At 36.2% G+C, this 20697-nt stretch overlaps 2 long non-coding RNA genes across 2 annotated transcripts in view; both read left to right on the top strand.

The window, feature by feature from the left end:
• LOC138403373 (uncharacterized) overlaps positions 1–20697 on the top strand; it is a 606611-nt gene that overhangs the window by 463546 nt on the left and 122368 nt on the right. The gene's annotated exons all lie outside the window — the stretch shown is intronic.
• LOC138403348 (uncharacterized) lies at positions 17665–18348 on the top strand. The gene is made up of 2 exons (XR_011237612.1): positions 17665–18020; positions 18201–18348. It is a non-coding gene; the product is annotated as an uncharacterized lncRNA (long non-coding RNA).

The following is a 20697-nucleotide window of genomic DNA, read 5'->3' as shown; positions in this document are numbered from 1 at the left end:
TTAACACTGACGGGGATTATAATAATTGGATATATTTCTAATATAACGTTATTGGAATTGCCCAACTTCAGCTTCATAAATATAAATTTATGTGAGTTCGGGAAAATTATCGCCAAATCCAAACTTTGACATCCCATAATTTTCAGATTTCTGAAAGCAGAAGATACGCGGATACATTAACGTAATTTACTTTTATTCGCTAATAAAATTATTATGAAGTTTTTACGGCTGGTCCGGCACTTGGTGACGGCATTTCTGTTTTATTAATTTTTAGGAGAGCATTTTATGTGTTCCGTTACGATCCGCTGAAACATTTATGACGAAACTCTTCTTTATGAAGTTCAGAAGTGTTTGAGATATCACTACCCATATTATAAAATATGTGAAAGTGTGTTTGTTTGTTGATTTATTGGTTTTATTGGTTTGTCCTTCAATGACGTCGCAACGGAGTAACAGATTAACGTGATTTTTTGCATTGGTGTCTCTGTCTACAGTAAAAGATCTGGAGAGTGACATTTCTTTTTATCCCGGAAAATCCATCAGCATCAAAATCAGGATGAATAAAAAAAATACGGATGAATAAAAGACTTTTTTATTTTTATTTAATTTTATAGTTACCTACTCACTGGTAGATAGCGATGCTATGTCCCTGTTGTATCAAATTTATTAGGGTATGTTGTCCAACCTGTAACAAGGCCTATAATTCCGCACTGGAAACACATCGATCAAGGTAAAGGACGGCCACCTTGGTGCGAAATACGACCTAGTTCCCCTATTTACTATTGACCCTTGAAACTTTCAACAAACTTGAGGAAAGTTTACAATTTATGTGTTACGTGCAGAGAGAAGAACTTGCTTACGTCTCCTTCGACGTGTGATTTTAAAATGTAGATTTTAAATTTATTCTTCAACTCTTTGAAGGGAATAAAACAGCATGTTTTAAAAAATATCTATAATCTATAATACTGTTCTTGTCAATGCTTTAATAACTTTATGTATGTACTTTTTCGGCAATGTTCTGTCTATATATAAGTATGCGACTATATTTATAAGTAATTGTTTGTAATGACTGTTTTTGCCAAAATAAATATTAAAAAAAAATTACTTTGTTATTTTGAAGCAATCACATAGGTAAAATAATATCTAATTCTTCTTCTTCTTATTCTTCGTCAACCGGATATAATTATCCTGTCATATAGCCGCCTGTTTCCAGTGGCTCCTAAAAATAAGTAGGTAAGTGCAATAATCACCTTAGGTACAGTTACATTCGTTTATAATATATGGTTACATATAAACGAAACGATTTTATATGGTTAGGTACATATAATACGAAACGTTTTGCGTCATCATTCCTCATACGTATGGCTAAGGTTTGGAATACTCTTCCGCGATATGTGTTTCCTACCAATTACAACCCGGGTATCTTTAAAACAAGAGTGAATAGGCATCTTCTAGGTAAACGCGTCCCATCTTAGGCCACATCATCACTTCCCATCAGGTGTGATTGTGGTCAAGCGTATAACTATAATGAATTAAAAATAAATATAATTAGTTACAACATTCTTAAATAAGATACAGTTCTCGCAGGGTTTTTATAAACATACCTGTTGGAACTGGCTGTAAACTAAATTGTTTATCAATATCATCATCATCAATACTTATAATAAAACTGTAACAGGTCAAATTCTGTACATTGAAGATATTGTGAAATTTTTTTTTCGAGGGCACTCTATAATCGATACTGAACCCAAAACTGTAATTTTTTTCATTTTTGTCTGTCTGTCTGTCTATCTGTCTGTCTGTCTGTCTGTCTGTCTGTCTGTCTGTCTGTCTGTCTGTCTGTCTGTCTGTCTGTCTGTCTGTCTGTATCACGGCCGCGCATCACGCTGAAACTACTGAATGGATTCCAATGAAACTTGGTACGATTTGAGGTCATACTATGAGGAAGAATATAGGATACTTTTTATCCCGAAATTCAGCATGGTTCCCGTAGGAGAGGGGATGAAAGTTAAAATGTATACTGAGTTGTAATTCATTAACGCGTAGTCCGATTTCATTCATTCTTTTTTTGTTAGAAAGGGGATATTTTAAAAATTGTTCCGTAAATATTTCAAGGTAATCGGTTTTCAACCGACTGTCAAAAAGGAGGTGGTTCTTTTTTCTACATCGATTTTTTCGAGGTTTCTGGACCGATTTGCAATTTTTTTTTTTTAAATCTACAAAAAAAGTTTTCGTGGTGGTCACATAAAAAATTCTGGATTCAACTCCTTAATCTTGATGCTGCAGGGTTACTGCCCGCCTGAGTTATCAAGATTCAGGAAGTGTTCATAGTGAATTCATATTGTAGGTACCAAGCAACGACTTTATTCTCAGACTTCAAGTCTCAACTCCTCAACCCTGATGATGTAGGGTACAGCACTCCTAAACTACTGTATAATGTTTCAGGAACTGCGGATGATGCAAAATTATTTTAGGTACCAAGCATAGGCTACATCATTGAACTTCGGATCCTAACTCCTCAATCCTGATGCTGCAAAGTGATGAAGTCCTAAATCGTGGGGATTTAAAAAAAATTGAAAAATTTGAATCGACTGTTAGGCGGAACGAAGTTCGCAGGGTCAGCTAGTATTTAAATATGTTCTTATTCTTATTTTTTCTAAGAGTTTTTGTTTTACATTCGATGACATATTATTCACTCACTTCAAATATATATCTCAAACAGGACGTCCAAATTTTTCTTTTTACTGATATTTTTCCTATAAATTCTAAATATCCCAACAATACCTACCACACAGACGAAATCGCGGGCATCATCTAGATTCTAGAATCTAGATCATTGTTATAAAATTATCGGGCTACAATAGAACGAAAAAGTGCTATAATAACAGCTATATCCACCGACAGAGCTAAAATATATTACAAATGCCTCATCATTAAAATATTATATTTGCGGTGGCAAACGGACAGCATAATATATGCATGAATAATCACAACCTTCAATTAATATCTCTAAGCATGCAAATACTGATGCAAGCATGTTTAATTCATGTGAGTTGATTAAATTATATTTCAGGCGGCCGAATTCAGATCAGTTGGTCAATGCAAAATTATAAGAAGCAACTAACGGACTGTACTTAAATACTAACTAGCTTATGCTCGCGACTTCGTCCGCGTGGACTACACAAATTACAAACCCCTATTTAACCCCTTATGAGTTGAATTTTCGAAAATCCCTTCTTAATGCCTACGTCATAATGGCTATCTGCATGCCAAAATTCAGCCCAATTCGTCCAGTAGTTTGAGCTGTGCGTTGATAGATCAGTCAGTCAGTCATTCAGTCAGTCAGTCACATTTTCCTTTTATATATTTACTAGCTTATGCTCGTGACTTCGTCCGCGTGGACTACACAAATTTCAAACCCCTAGTTCACCCCCCTAGGAGTTGAATTTTCAAAAATCCTTTCTTAGCGGATGCCTACGTCATAATATAGCTATCTGCAGGCCAAAATTCAGCCCAATTCTTCCAGTAATTTGAGCTGTGTGTTGATAGATCAGTCAGTCAGTCAGTCACCTTTTCCTTTTATATCCATACTTCCATACTAATATTATAAATGCGAAAGTGTGTCTGTCTGTCTGTCTGCTAGCTTTTCACGGCTCAACCGTTCAACCGATTTTGACGAAATTTGTACAGAGATAGCTTTCACCCCGGGGAAGGACATAGGCTACTTTTTATCCCGGAAAATTAAAGAGTTCCCACGAGATTTTCAAAAACTTAAATCCACGCGGACGAAAACGCGGGCATCATCTATTATTTATATATGTGAAGCGGTGACAGTGGTTAAGACATGGGCCTTCTATTCGCGAGGTCAAGTGTTCGATCCCGGGCACACTAACCTCCCTATGACTTTTCGGAGTTATTCCTGACATACAATTTATATCTATTAAAGATACTAGTGATAAGATACTTTCAGATATGATCAATAGTGCTCCCATTACCCCGACGTGTCTCCGTTCATCCATCTTACGTTGTCATTAGGGGCTGGTAATTAATTAGCCTCCGAACTTTAACCTCCCCGCCCGGATGTATTGTTGAAGACAGCAACTTCGACGAGATTATCCCTTGTGGACGAATAATACCGCTCGTTAGCAGGGGCTGCTAAACGTTATACTTACCTATTTATACTTATTGATAATTTACTACATGATGGCCGCCATTTCGTCTACGTAGATTGAGGTTTAAAATCTTATAAAACTCGTCGATTTTCCGACGTGAGAAGCATCGGTAAGAAATAGTTATGTCGCTGGTATGCGAGATAATAATTATCTCTGTAAAAAAATTCACCAAGATCGGTTAAGCGGATGGGCTGTGAAATGGTAACAGACAAACTTTTCAGACTATAAATGCGACTCGCGACTTCTTTTTTCTTATCTCTCTCTTGTTATCTCTTGTCTAGTTACAGTAGCCGGCAGAAAATATCGTACATCGACCTTTAGAATCTCTTTAGAATGGTTCGGCTTCGTAGAGCGTCTCTGTCACTCATACCTACATATGTGACGTTTTGTCGGTCTCAACGACAGAGACAACGCTCTACCTTTCCGAATGCTTCTCAACTGCTATCTCTTTTTCTAAAGGTCGATGTACATACAATACTTTCAGCCACGTAGGTAGTGTAAGTTCTTTTTATTTTTGGAACATGTTCCAAAATACGGCATTTCTTAGAGGCAACGCTCTATGAAATCGCTATCTCTTTCCAAAGGTCGATGTACAATATTTCCTACCGGGTGCGGGTACTGTATTTATATCATGGTTGTTAAAATCCAGAGTCACAATGCTTTCGGTAAAATCGCTATAGCAATTTTAACGTTTCAAATCTCAGTCAAATCATCAAATGAGTACTTACTTACTTCACTTGAAGTATACAAACCCGGCATGGTAAAGATCTCGTTATTTACTCATTAAAAGTTGGAATTGAAGGCGTTCCAAATCGAAATGTGTAAGAAAGTAAAATAAACTTTTCAATGATATCGCGTTGAGGAAGTTCGCTGTTTTGAGTGGGGAAAAGTTTTTAAAAGAACATAATATGAAAAGCCTACTCTGTCATAAAATAAAATGAAATTCGGAGGTTCTTGTAACATAAATATCAATTTTGAGGGACGCACATAAAAGAAACAGGGACAGGCAACACAAAATGTGGGAAGACGTCGTAGGTCCTTACATCGATGGAAGACGTGCTAATACTCATAGTAAGTAAGTACTAAGTAGTGTCAAAATTGGCGAAGGATGGCCATGGGCTAAAAAGTCTATGGATGACCTTAGACTCTCGCACTCTGACTTTGCTTAGACTTAAGACAGAGTTAAAACGAGACAGAGCCTATATCTTTCACATAAATCTGTTTCGTTTTAACTGAATCTTAAGTCTGAGCAAACGCAAAGTACGCTCTATAGATTTTTTTTTTATTTTTTTTTATTCAGATACAAGTTAGCCCTTGACTGCAATCTCACCTGGTGGTAAGTGATGATGCAGTCTAAGATGATAGCGGGCTAACCTGGAAGGGGTATGGCAGTTTTTATTAAACCCATACCCCTTTGGTTTCTACACGGCATCGTACCGTACAATTTCAGCCTAACGGTAACTGCGTGTTTAAATCTGTCATTTTTAGCGTAAAATTAAAGCATTTTCTAGTTACTTATGTAAATAAAACACTAGTTACAAACTAAGATATTTGAAGCTTTACAACTTAAGAAAAACATTTTAATAACCTATTTTAAAATAAAGTTAAAATAAAGGAATGCAATTATGTTTAACGTAATTCAGGAATCACAGTCGTGAAAAGCTTACGGCTAAAGAATTACGACCCCTGTTAGTAAATTGGGGGCCCCAGGGCGGTCCCTGGGGTGTGTTATATATTAAAGGGGGTTCCGTACTTATTAAAAGTGGAAGTGCAGTGGCGCGGTAGGGAATGCTCAAACACCTTTAGGCTGTGAAATGTCCCCCCGTCCCTTTTTGTTAGTCAACCTCTAGGGTTTAATGTTTTTGATTTAAACACGTCATATATATATTATAAGTACATATGAATTATGAAGCAACATACCTCAATAACAGGCGTCAAAAACGGCGCTCTTACTAATGACTTAGGGTCTGATGTATAGTTCTCGACAAGTCGAGATGGCAATCGGGGTATGAAGCGGGGGGACGCTCCGCAAAACTGCACGTCACCCGCGCTTGCCCAAACCGGGTTAGCGCGTGGGCTGTGCGGGTGTGCGAGGCGTTCCCTTCTTGATTGCCATCTCGATGTGTCGCGTAATGTATACCTTCGGAGCCAAGTGGTGCCGAATCTTTTTAATAACCATTAAATTCAACTTTATTTACTTTAACAAATTATTGGTTGAAAGCAAAATACGGAGTAGATTCAAAAGGCCCGGTGCGGGCCTCGAAATAAAATTAAGCATAGTTTTAACAGCTGTTATCAAAAGCAATTATCGTCATCATAATCAACCCACTGTGGGCTTACTATTGAGCACGGGTCACCTTTCAGAATAAGATGAGATTAGGAAACAGTCCCCGGGTGACGTGCGGGTGTGCGTGGCGTCCGTCCCCCCGCCTTATACCCCGATTGCCATTGCAACCAGACTCCCGTCGTGGACTATAGGTAAATAGTTCCGTAGTACCTACTTACTACTTACCTCTTCAGTTTTAGACATTCACAAAAATAAACTAATTTCTTCAATCAATCAATCAGCCTGTTTGCGTCCACAGCTGGACATATGCCTTCCCAAGAGCACGCCACCACACACGATCCTCCGCCTTCCTCATCCACCCACATTCCGCTATCTTCTTAAGGTCGTCAGTCCAGCGGGTTGGAGTTCGTCGCACACTGCGCTTGCTGATACGCGGTCTCCACTCCAGAACACGTCTGCCCCATCGGCAATCGGTTCTGCGGCATACGGTAAGTACATAACATTGGAACTAATTTCGGTAAAACATACTGATCAATAATGATCCCAATGATAAACATGAATACTACGTGTTGGAATTAAGGCCTTTACAATAAGTATTAACTACTTTTACATTTATTTAACTGGTGGCATTAGAAAGTTTCAAGGAATTTGTTCACGCGCCCTCTTTCAAATGAATTATTCAGAGCATTGTAAAACGAAAGGAAGTTTATGAGACAGTTGTCTGTCAAACTGCCAATAAATTGTCCCCCTCACCGTTTTAATACACTTTAACCTGTTTAATGAAGTAAAGTTTAAAATACGAGCAGCGGCCATCAGCGCCGAACAGGCCAAGAGGCGCAAATATGAAAACCTCGATGGGAGCTTCGTATTCGTGCCTTTTGGTGTGGAGACCTTGGGGCCGTGGGGCCCGGGGGCTCGAGCTCTTTTTGAAGAAATTGCGAAAAGAGTTATCGAGTCAACCGGGGACCCGAGAGCTGGCAGCTACCTTGGCTAAAATAGTTTATTTGTTAACCATTGATAATAAAATAAATAACCAATAAATATTATAAATACGAGCTAACACAACTTCAATGTAACTTTTACTTTAAAAACTTATAACTTGAAACTTTACATTAGAAATATAAATATTTTCCTTTCAAATAGGTACACTTTTAGAAGTGTCTTTGAATCGCAAACGCACTGATTTATAATATTAAAAAAAAAGCTGAATTTTGAATATCAATTTTGAAAAAATGTACTTAGCTTGCTAACTTCTCTGGGGGAGAACAGTAGTAGTGAACAATGGAAGACAAATTTTCAAAATTAAATTTTAATTCGTTTATAATCAGTTTGAAAACCCATTAAAAATAACTACATTATTTAAACGCCTAACATGATACTAAAATATGCAGCTTAATATTCAGGTTATCAATAAAATTCTCATCAATAATAACATTCTAGCAAACTAGATAAATAAATACAGATTAATTCCAATATTCAATACATAGAAATTATTTATAAAGCGTGCGTCGAACAATTGGAAATGTATTATCCTTTTCTCTATTCAATGAAATTCGGATGAAGCCCGATTATGCTACTGTGAAAAGAGAAAAAAATACAATATTTAGTTTGGGTTTTCTATACAATAGAATGTACGTTAATTCTATTCCATTTTCATTATTTTTAGTTCATATCTAAATATATTGTGTATTTGCTGACCTCTTCTTCTAAATATATAAAAGAAAAGGTGACTGACTGACTGATCTATCAACACACACAGCTCAAACTACTGGACGGATCGGGCTGAAATTTGGCATGCAGATAGCTATTATAACTTGGGCATCCGCTAAGAAAGGATTATTGAAAATTCAATCCCTAAGGGGGTGAAATAGGGGTTTGAAATTTGTGTAGTCCACGCGGATGAAGTCGCGAGCATAAGCTAGTTCTTTTATATTACTTTCGATCGAAGCTCGTCTTCTTATCTAATCAACTAATTATGCCACGACGAGGCCTTAGCATTGGCTGATTGGGATAATATTAGTTTGATGTAAAATCGAAAAGTGGGTTCGTGTTGAGTTTTATAAGCTAAGCCAATAGCTTTGTCTTCTGTATGTAGAAGTAAGTTGGATTATAATTGCTTTGCTAGATTTTTAAGAATATTTAATTGTTGATTCAAACTTTCTGCACTATGGTTTTGCTGTAGTAACAAAACTAGGTAAGCTTTAATATACTCTTACTAGCGACCCGCCCCGGCTTCGCATGGGTGGCAATGTAGATACTTATGTAGTGTCACTTCCATACTAATATTATAAATGCGACCACCGCCGCCCGCCTCAGTCTCGTTTTTGCGCGTAATATTTGTTAATTTGCGATGGAAGCTTGATTTCTTCCGACATTTTATTCAAATATCGTCATATTTCAACAAATTAACACAAACCAATATTAAATTCTACCTATAAACCTTCCTCTTGAATTACTTTATCTATTGGTGAAAACCGCATTAAAATCCGTTGCGTAGTTTAAAAGATCTACGCGTTCATACATACAGACAGCGGGAAGCGACTTTATTTTATACTATGTAGAGACGTGTTCATAAAGCCACTGTTCCATGATAATTATCTGCTTACGTAAGTTTTGCAATCATGAGACACGTTGCCAACATTTAATTTGAGGTAGCCCACTCGTTATTCCGAGATAATATTTTATTGAAGAATACTTATAGTAAATTTTAAAGATAAAAATGCACGGCATTATTTGCTGTTCATAGCACTGCATAAGTAGGTAATAGCAGCCACTGAAAATCCCTTCCTCGGCGTTAAAATGTAATGCCAGTAGAAATCCGCGACAGCTTCGAAGAAACCAAAGTTTATAGGAAATCGACAAATGCAAGAAAGTAAAGCGTCTTAAAATCCCTTACTTATAGATAAAAATAACTCTTATTATTCAGCCAGAAAGTCTAAATTCAAATTTACATTAAGCCATTTTAAATCTCTTCTAGAACGCGATGCATTCAGCATGACTCGGGTATCAGAAAGGGAATGTGAATTATAAGGAAATCCAAGAGTACCCGTTTTAGATTCCAGTCTAGACTAGAGGTGTCAAATACAGGTTCATGTGTGTATCACAATATTATCACGTGTTACAGACAAATATTTAATAATTATTAACGTTACATTATTTTGTTACAAAAAAAAAATTGCTTGAACCGTGAGGCGCAAGCAGAAAAATGGGTGCAATCGATTTCCGACCTTATTGACATAGGGAACAACATTTTAACAATCTATGAATGATACCTACTGAACAAGAATATATGACAAAAAACAACTTTCTCATAACCGTCAATAAGGTCGAGAACTAGGGTATAGCTTGTATTTAACTCGATTGATTTAAATTTTAAATTTTACTCTTAATAGGTACCCAATCCATACCTTCGCGACAGGTCGAAATGGCAATCGGGGAGGGAATGCCCCGCACACCCGCACGGCCCCTGTGCTAACCCAGTGCGGGCGAGCGAGGGTGACGTGCGGGTGTGCGGGGTGTCACCCCCGCCTCATACCCCGATTGCCATCTCAACCTGTCGCGGAATACAGTACCTAGTACTTACCTATGTATGTAAAAATAAAAACAAGTAGAACGATAAAGCAATGTCAAGTAGATACCTACAATACAATAGGTAGGTAAGTTTACCTAGTTACCTATAAAAAAATCTTTTTAGTAGGTAACTACTATATTTATTATCATACATTTCTACATATTTATTATCATACGAATTATAAAATGATGATGATGATTTCTAAAAAGAACAATACCACTTCACGTACCTAACCTATTACCTATATTACTTAAATGTATGATAATACCTACACTTTGAAAAACATTTTCTCATACGATTTATAAAATGACGCAAGTATTTCCAAAAAGAACAAATCTACTATAATAGGTATTATTAACGCGCGACTCAAATCTATCACAACACAAAAATGTACCTAATCTACATTATTTTGCCTAATCTACATTACAATTATTCGCATTAAATATTTATCGACACTCAAGTTCACAAATAAATAAAACTGCATTCAAAATTTATTACGAAACAAACAAAATGATAAAAATACTAGCCGCATACTCGTATCATCACAGTCAACATGTAACAGGCCAATACGAAAATTCGATGTAATAATTATTCACCGTCGAATCGCGACGATATTTGTATTCAGCTGTACCTACCTAATATATTTTATTCTAATATCGTCGCTCGGTCGCGCCGCGCGCGGCGTATCAAAGATCGAACGCCTGAGTTATTTTTTAGGAAGCATTTTCTCAAATTTTCACTACTTATTATATATTGTATTCAATTTTGTTTTAATCTAAAAACGAAAATCTTGAATACATTTATATATTTAATAAATTTATTAGGTACATTATTTTTTGACACCTCTAGTCTAGACATCATTTTAGACTTTAATATGGCAGCTACAAAGCTTGGAGGAAGGCATCGAAGAGCCATCCATATTGTTCAATAACCTTAATAACATTATGTTGGAGCTTCAGGTTTCAAAGAGGAGTGAATATCAATGATCTGTTAAGTGTTATCACAGTTCTACTCAGAACTATTAAGGAACTTCTAACAAAACTTCGAAACTTCGACGCCACTGGGAGGCGTCAAATGTTAGTAATATGAAGCAGGTAGCCGTAAAGTAGCCACATTTTTCTATGATTTCGAGTCACCATAGCCTAATATTTGACATATCGTCGATTCAGGATCAAATCGAGAGCTCCCTTACTTCAGTTCACTCTGGTATTACTCTATGGAATGACAAGTTTAACAGTAATAGTATGATCGTCCATTTCCACGAGTATCTTCATTACAATAGTTAATTTGATTTACATGATGTAGGTAATCATGTGATTATGAAGCTGTGATAATAATCATATGAAGCTGTGATAGCCTAGTGGTTAGGACGTCCACCTTCTAATCGGAGGTCGGGGGTTCATATTAAACATGATGCTGAGACACAGTTAAAACATTGATTCAAAACGCACTTAACTCCGAAAAGTATAAGAGATGCGTGCGCGGGATCTCACCATCCCCCCGAATAGAGGGTCACCACTTATCATCATTTTTTTAAGTAATTAAAATATTACTTGCTTTAACGGTGAAGGAAAACATCGTGAGAAAACCTGCATGCCTGAGAGTTCTCCATAATGTTTTCAAAGGTGTGTGAAGTCTACCAATCCGCACATGGCCAGCGTGGTAGACTATGGCCAAAACCCTTCTCACTCTGAGTGAGTGTAGTGCTCCCGTGTTCTGTAGTGAGCCAGCGATGGGTTGACTTATCACTTCTTAAAAAAATTTAAAATTTACTTTATTTACCTTATTTACAACCATTACTGAATAAGGAGGTACATGCATTCAGATAAACGTTAGGCCTCATTAAAAATCGAAGCACGCCCAATACCGGAAGTCGTCTATTTACCCAATATTAAGAGCGGTTGAGATTTCATCAAGATGCAGCCATTGTTTGTCCTCAATAGGTCTCGTTAGGGTTGAGCAGAGCCAGTTTTCGCGCCGTTACCTTTTGTTGGTAAACGAGTTGATCGATCTTGTACAATGGGCTGATTTCTAAGCTCTGCCTTTCACAAACTAGCTTGGCGTACGTTCAAACTATAGTAGGAATTAGTATTAAAACAAGTTTATAATGTAGGGGCGAGATAAAAATAAAAATAATTCCTAAAATCAAATCAAATCAAAATATTTTTTATTCATTAAGGGCCGGTTGTTTCAACAAATTTTGACGGACACGTAACCTTTAAATATGGCGCTAACTAACGTAAGTAAAGAAAAAGCGTTGATTCAGCATCTACTAGCGCTAACGTTCGTTAAAAAGTTACGTTTACGTTAACCGGTGCTGGCGCCATTGGTGATCGTCAAATCTGTTCGTAACTTCATACTTCTTACAAACGGAATATTTTATTTACAAATTATAATGGAATCAATTTAATACAAAGCTTTTAATGACAGTTTTTTTGAAGATTTTGTTAGAAAGAAAATGTGTTTAAAATGCGAAGTAGCAATATTAATAACTATGTATATAATTTAATATACTTAAAATGAAATAAGAAAAGGATATGGAGAAGTAAGTTAATTTTTAGGGTTAGTTTCGCAACCAAAATAACAATGACGAACAGTTTTTTGTACAATGAAGCAACGCACTTAAATTAACAGATGTTAAAGTTCGTCTACGTCCGTTAAATTTTAACGAACGGATCTTACGAAGACCAATGGTTTGAAACAACCGGCCCTTAAACTTTTACAAGTACTTTTGAATTATCAAATGCATCTCGGTTCCGAATGCCTTTCCTTCCGAACAGAACCAGCATGAAACTCGGTGGTTGCCCTTTTTAAAGATTTGATATAGGTACCTACCTACAATATTATTCTTACTATACTATACCTACTATAATTACTTCCGAGAGCCGTGATAGACTGGTAGTTAAGATTCGAGAGGTCAGGGGTTCAATCCCGGACACGCACCTATCTTTTTAGAGTTAAATTAATAAATTAATAAATTAAGTTAGTTAAATTATTAACAGAGTTAAAAAAATATCACTTGCTTTTATGGTGAAGGAAAACATCGTGAGAAAACCTGCACGGCTGAGAGTTCTCCATAATGTTCTCAAAGGTGTGTCAAGTCTGCCAATATGCACTAGGCACTACACTAAAAGAGCACGCGATGGGTTGATGGAGATGATGATGATGATGATGATGTTGATAATTGCATGCCAATCATTTCTCCAGGAACATAAACCGTCAACTGTCCAAGATACATCATGCATTCAAACCGTGACTGGCAAATAAAATGGACCACATAAGTAGTTACTCAATAATGGGCATGACTCTGTTAAACGTTTCCTTTGTGTTCAAGGATCTGGAACATCATCCGGAAGAAAACCAGTGCACTTTTGAATGTGCCGTTTGGGTATATCGATGTCGTTGTTACAGTCAATGTAACAACTTTTGCCACTGCCATATTTGACTAGTAGTAGAAATCTCACGGAAGGTCACTCTTTAGAACATTGACCATTGAAAATTTTAACTTTCGATTATGACTAAAAGTTTAGCAGCTACTCTTGTAGTTTATTAGAGCGATGATGGCATAGTGACTTAGACTTTCTATTCGCCAGGCCCGGGGGAAGACACGCAGCTCTAACTTTTCGGAGTAATGGGCGTTTTAAACAATTAAATATCACTAGTTTTAACAGAGAAGGAAAACATCGTGACCAAACCGGCATGTCTCAGAGTTCTCCATAAAGTCATCCAAGTTAGGTGTGTGAAGTCCGCCAATCAACACTTGGTCAGCGTGGTTGACTTAATATTCTACCACGCTAAACTCTTCTCAGTCTGGGAGACCCGTGCTCAGTAGTTGCCGGCTATGGGTTGATGATGATGACGATGATGACAATTTATTAGAAAGTCTTAGGTTCCTAGGTTCAGGGTTAACTATAGGTGAAACTAACAACACCGGTGTTTCAGCTACTGACTATAACATCGATTTACGACGGAATGTCAGTGTCCTTCACAATCACGGACTACATTCAGTGGCGTGCAATTCATAGAGGCATAAAAGTACTGCTTACCCTAGTTGAAATGACCAGTGCCCATTTTTCTTTATGACCTGCCATTCAGTAGGTCTATATAAGGTGTATCTAAGGCCTATCTTACTAATGCTTACCCTGGCTTCGAACTCTGTGCACGCTACTGACTACATTCTACGATTGACTACCGCGGTAAGGTTTGAGTGATGCCCCCTTCGATTGTGGGATAGCTAATAGCTTTAATTCTATGGAATGTAGTGGATAATTTCAATTGAAACCGCAACTAGTACCAAAGCCATCTTTATCCTATTGGAGGCCCTGGGCACATTAGAATAATGGGGCCGCTATGATCTTGTTCTTGACAGAGTAGGTACTATTTTCTTAGAATAGGCAAGAAAGTAGATAAGTCACGTTCTAGATTTTCGGTAATTAAATATCGGTCGGTCGGTTATAGTTTGGTGATCTGGCAGGGACTAGTGGGCCCCTATCGATCGTGGGCCCTGGGCCCATAGTGCCCAGTGGGAAAGAGGGCCCTGACTAGTACCATAAGTGGAGCTTTACCTACTGGATGGTTCTCTAGTGGTATCTATATTAATAGTTCCCTATTAAGCTTTGATTCCTCTATTACCTTAAGTCAGCTTATGATTATTTAACTCGTATTTGAGTGTTATCTACTCGGTGAAAGTTAAAGACAAGGCATCTTCTAGGCAAGCGCGTTCCATCCTAGACATCATGACTTCATCGTTGTGTTCCATGAGACATTATAGTCTATTATGTAGAAAAAATCGGTCAAGTGCGAGTCGGACTCGCACAGGAAGGGTTCCGTACCAACGTACAAGAAATAACACTTTTTTCTTAATTTTTAGGGCAGCAACTATGAAATTTTTAGTATTTGTCGATATAGCGGCAATAGAAATACACATTCTGTGAAAATTTCAGGTCACTACCTATGGTTCACGAGATACAGCCCACTACCAGACAGACGGATGGATGGACGGACGAACGGACGGAGTTAGTAATAGGGTCCCGTTGGCACCCTTCGGGTACGAAACCTTAAGTAATGGTATGAAAGTTTTTTTATCATTTACATAATGATTTAGTTATGTTTACCGAAACGTAAAGTCAGTTCCTAAATATCTATTATGACGTGATTGAGTAACCAACGTAAAGTTATTTTCAAGGTATCACGATAATAAGTTAGTAGAAATTAAAAATAGTTTCATATTATGATTATGACTAAATGTTTTTAGCAAATTTTCTTCATGACAGTCTTTCCGTCTTTACAAAATTCACGTTAAACAATAAAGTGAGACTAGATATTAAAAATAGTTTCGTAATATGACTAGATGGTTTTCGCAATTTTCTTCATGTCATTTTCCGTCTTTGCAAAATTCATGTTACGTAATTTGTATTTCCCAAGAAACAATATCAAAGGCTTGCGCCTATTAAAGTTTAATTTCGTCTCAAAAGGTTGCCCTGTGAACACTTCCCGAACTTGCCCGGGGGGGGTTTCGAGAAGTGGAGGGGGGTAATTAGTTCATTAGAATCACGTCAGCGACGTGCGTTGCGACCTGTGTTATAATATGGAAATTATTCAATTAACTCGCTTAATCATATAAGACATACGGACTGTAAAGTTATCAAGCTAAAGAAACCACAAAAATGTTTTTTTTTAATGGTTATTATAAAAATCTAAGGAATTTTTCATGATTGATTGAACAAAACAATTTGTGATGATTTTTATTTTATTTTTTTCACAATAGTTTTTGTCGTCGGTTTAGAAGTCGGTTTTTATTTTTTTGTAAAAAAAAATATTTCACAATTTTAAGTTGCCCAGCATTTAAAATATGCTATGCCTGGTTAAAAATCTACTGTTTACTAAGCTATTACACTGATCGCGAGCAATTTACTCTTATCCGTTGAGGAGTTCCATTATCTATCTTCTAAGATGTTCATCAGATCTTCACCAAATTTAAATGGGACTAACTTTGAAGTATACACTTTCAAACAAAAAAAGAATTTTCAAAATCGGTCCAGGCGTCTTTGAGTAATCCGGTAACATACATAAAAAAAAAAGATTCCGACGAATTGAGAACCTCCTTTTTTTGAAGTCGTTTAAAAATTAATTTGTTCGCCGCGAAGATTGCGAGCCTGTATCAGGTTTCACATATTATCACAGGTTTGTTAAATATTCGATGAAAAATAAATAAAAACTTGAGTTTACTTGAGCATGATTAATTTTATGATTGTCCATTCTGTTGTTGTCTTTTATACAATACAATTGGACAGATAATAATGTTTGAGTGCATTTTTCTCATTAAAAGTTTAATTAACTTTATGCTTAGGCAGGTATATTTATTTTTATACATACTCAAATGCGAAAGACTGTCTGTCTGCTGGTTTTTTACGCTCTGTCCGTTTAACCGGCTCGACGAAAGGTGCCCAAATAACTTACATTCGGGAAAGAACATTAATGCTTTTGGTCCCGGAAAATCAAAGAGTTCCCACGGAATTTTCGGACATTTTTGGGCTGTATGGCACCATTTTTAACCGACTTCCAAAACAGAGGTGGTTCTCAATTCGCTGCAATAACTGTTTATTAAGTATCTCTATTTACTTAGAACAACGAACGATTTTCTTAGTGCAGAGATGTAATCTCTTGTCTGCATTTTGTATCTTAGTATCGCAAAGGCGTTCTTTTGGAGCCGTCACAATATTGTACTGGTTTATTTCCATTTTGGCCGCTTTTGTTGGCTCGTATGTGCATTTTGTAAAAATAAATTCAGACTACTTCTTTTCATGCTTTCAAGATTAAGTCTGTGGATTTTTTTGTGATTGAATGGTCGTTGACCTCTTGAAATGATGCATTTTAGGGGATGGAGACTGGAGTGAGATATTTGATTTTATAGAACTCTACAATGATTGATCTTTATTCTTTTCAAGCATTTCAACTAAAATATTTCTAACTAAAGCATTTTGACTATTTTGATGGAGGTAAGTTTTTTAGTAAGGTACGAGTATTCTACAAACATACTGGTAAGCTCTTTTGTATTGTAATTATTTACTTAGATTTACTTATATTACTTAGTATACCTAAATATTGTCGGTTCTATGGACTACATAGAGGATGCTCACGACTTCGTTTGCGTACGTTTCGGTTTTTAAAAATTCCAAGTCAAAAAGTAAGTAGCCCGATATGCAAGATGCTTATGCTTAAAATAATGTACAAATCGATCTTTAGATGAGATTTCGGCTTTGCAGAGCGTTGTCTGTCACTCATACCTATGTGACGTTTTGTCGGTCTCAACGACAGAGACAGTAACAAAACCGCTATCTCTTTCTAAAGGTCGATGTTCATTATTTTCTGCTGCATACTTTACCAAATTTTGTCAAAATCAGATATACGGTACGGATAAACTACAGGGTTACAGGAAAATAGGACACGATCCCGTTAAGGGGTTATAGTACAGGACATTAGCTATCAAACGACCCCTAAAGTGCTTATGCGAAAGTGTATCGTTTTCGAGTTATTCATTTTATTATTTTTTTATTGGTAAAAGGGTGTTTGCGATTTTAAAAATTAATAAAAAAAAGGAACAATGTATTTCAGCAGATTTTTTTTTATTTCTTGCTAGTACATATCCTTGTTAATAATAAACAGTTATAAAACTTAAAAAAAATTCAAGCATTTTAAAATAACAGACCAAAAACTGTACAAGTTTTCGATTTTTAAATTTAATTCTTTGAATAACTTGCAGATTTTCTGTAAAAATTACTATGGCACTTTTCCTGCGGATTATTTTAAAAACATCTACGTTTCGTTAGATATCCATTGGTACAAAAAAATTACAAAAAAAATCATAAAATCAAGAAAAAATTACACAACAAAGAGACCAGGTAGAAAATTCTAACAAATGCTATTGCCAAAGAATTAAATCAGAATCAATGTAAAAACGAGTTTAATGCAAAATATTATTTTTAATAAGGTCAAAAGGTAACATAAAATCAGTCAAGTGCGTGTCAGGCTCGCACACGAATGGTTCCGTACCATCGTACAAAAAATTACACTTTTTAATTTTTTTTAATTTTTATGGCAGCCATTTTGTAATTTTTAGTATTTATTGTTATAGCAGCAATAAAAATACACATTCTGTAAAAATTTCAAGTCTCTACGTATTAGGGTTCACGAGATACAGTCCACTGACAGACAAACGGACGGCCGGACAGACGGACGGACGGACGAACGAACATGAAATTTTCACAAAATGTGTATTTTTATGGCCGCTATAACAACAAATACTAAAAATTACAAAATGGCTGCCATAAAAATTAAAAAAATATTAAAAATTGTTATTTCTTGTACGAAGGTACGGAACCCTTCGTGTGCGAGCCCGACTCGCACTTGACTGATTTTATATTACCATTAAAAATAATCTTTAACGATTTTGCATTTAACACATTTTTACATAGATTCTGATTTAATTCTTTGGCAATAGTATTTGTTAGAATTTTCTACCTTGTCTCTTTGTTGTGTAATTTTTTCTTGATTTTATCAATTTTTTTGTAATTTTTTTGTACCAATGGATACCTAACGAAACGTAGATGTTTTTAAAATAATCCGCAGGATAAGTGCCATAGTAATTTTTACAGAAAATGTGCAAGTTATTCAAAGAATTAAATTTAAAAATCAAAAACTTGTACAGTTTTTGGGCTGTAATTTTAAAATGCTTGAATTTTTTTTAAGTTTTATAACTGTTTATTATTAACAAGGATATGTACTAGCAAGAAATAAAAAAAAATCTGCTGAAATACATTGTTCCTTTTTTTATTAATTTTTAAAGTCGCAAACACCCTTTTCCCAAGAAAAAAATAAAAAAATGAATAACTCGAAAACGATACACTTTCGCATAAGCACTTTAGGGTTCGTTTGATAGCTAATGTCCTGTACTATAACCCCTTAACGGGATCGTGTCCTATTTTCCTGTAACCCTGTATATTATTTTTAGGTATACAAGGGTCAAGGTGTAACCAAACGCTAGCAAAAACTTAGCGTTATTCTTATACTACCTAAACACAATCCAATACCAATAACCATTTGCCTCATTTTGTATTTTTGTGATTTAATATTTTCAAACCCGCAATGTATAGCGTACAAGACTCGGGTCAAAGCCCTGCTTACGACGCGGCATTGACTCCCGAGTGACCTACCTATGCAACGTTCTTTGACCTCTAGCGTCCGTCAGATGTTATATTTGCAATATATCGAAAATTTACAAAATTATAGGATTTTTTAATTATTATTTTTTGCGTTTTTTTGTGGTATCATATCAGTAATCATCAGTAGGTACCTGTCTTCGTTTTTGCCAGCATTCTAGTTACACCCTGTATATTTAAGCACGTAGACCTCCAGAACAGGTTCTAACTGGAGTCTAGTTTACCCATCCATGTAATACACGTAAATCGAGCATTGTTTCCGAGGACAATCGCGAGTGTATTTAGCAAGCTTGATTGTCGGTTGCCCCTGCGAGCTGGAGCGATTCTGATTCTCTATTGTACAACAGGAGTTCCCCGAAATAATATTAAACCTACGTTGCCTAGGACTTCGGGCACAATATTTGGGTGACTGGATTGAAACTTCAAATTGTAAGTAGGTATATTAGGTATATTGATTTTGTTGAGTTTTGATTTTTTTAAGCAATCTGCTTTGAGAAGTTGAGTTCTGGTTGAAGAAGTTGAGACTTTAATTGTTTATAATTCCCTTGCCTAAAATTATTAGGTTTGCAATTTAGCCAACTGGGGTCAACATAATCACTACCCCTGTTATAAATGTGAAAGTGTGTTTGTTTGTTGGTTTGTTGGTTTGTCCTTCAATCACGTCGCAACGGAGCAACGGATCGACGTGATTTTTTGGCATGGATAAGTAGTTTAAGACCTGCAGAAGGACATAGGCTACTTTTTATCCCGGAAAATCGAGGAGTTCGCACGGGATTTTTTAAACCCTAAATTCACGCGTACGAAGTCGCGGGCATCAGCTAGTCAGCTAGTTGCAAATAAGTCACATCACCCTCCGATTTCTAATATAAATCGGACCCATAAAGTCCTCATAAAACGTTTCTATATTGTTGGTAACATCTGGGACCACGTTTTAATGAAATAGAGGGAGTAAAAATCACAGTGTCGTGCCTATCTCATATTTTCGCAACAGATGCTTTCGACGGGCTTTTTTTTAAAGATATTGTCCTATACAATGTTGAGTAAAAAGGGGAAACATATTTCAAGTAGGCCATTAGCACGTTCCTACTCTAAGTAAAGAAATAATGGATGCGCGACTTTTGTTGAAATGGTTTTTACTCTGGGTGTAACACTGCCTAAAAGCCTGGCAACAAAAAAAAGAACGTGCATTCTGAGGGTTCGTATTTATAAACTTGTACTAGATAATGCCCGCGACTTCTTCCGCGTGAATTTAAGGATTTTAAAAATCCCGTGGGAACTCTTTGATTTTCCGAGATAAAAAGTAGCCTATGTCAGTGTCCAAAATGCAAGCGATCCTTGTACCAAACATAAAACCTTTAAGAATTCCGTGGAAATTCTTTGAGATTTTCCGATTCCCGATAGAAAGTATTACGTCAATCTCCAAGTTGTAAACTAACTCTGTATCTTTCA

Source organism: Maniola hyperantus, chromosome 15 (assembly GCF_902806685.2).
Source record: "Maniola hyperantus chromosome 15, iAphHyp1.2, whole genome shotgun sequence".
In the NCBI taxonomy this organism is placed as follows: Eukaryota; Metazoa; Arthropoda; class Insecta; order Lepidoptera; family Nymphalidae; genus Maniola; species Maniola hyperantus.
This window is presented reverse-complemented; position numbering and strand designations above follow the sequence as displayed.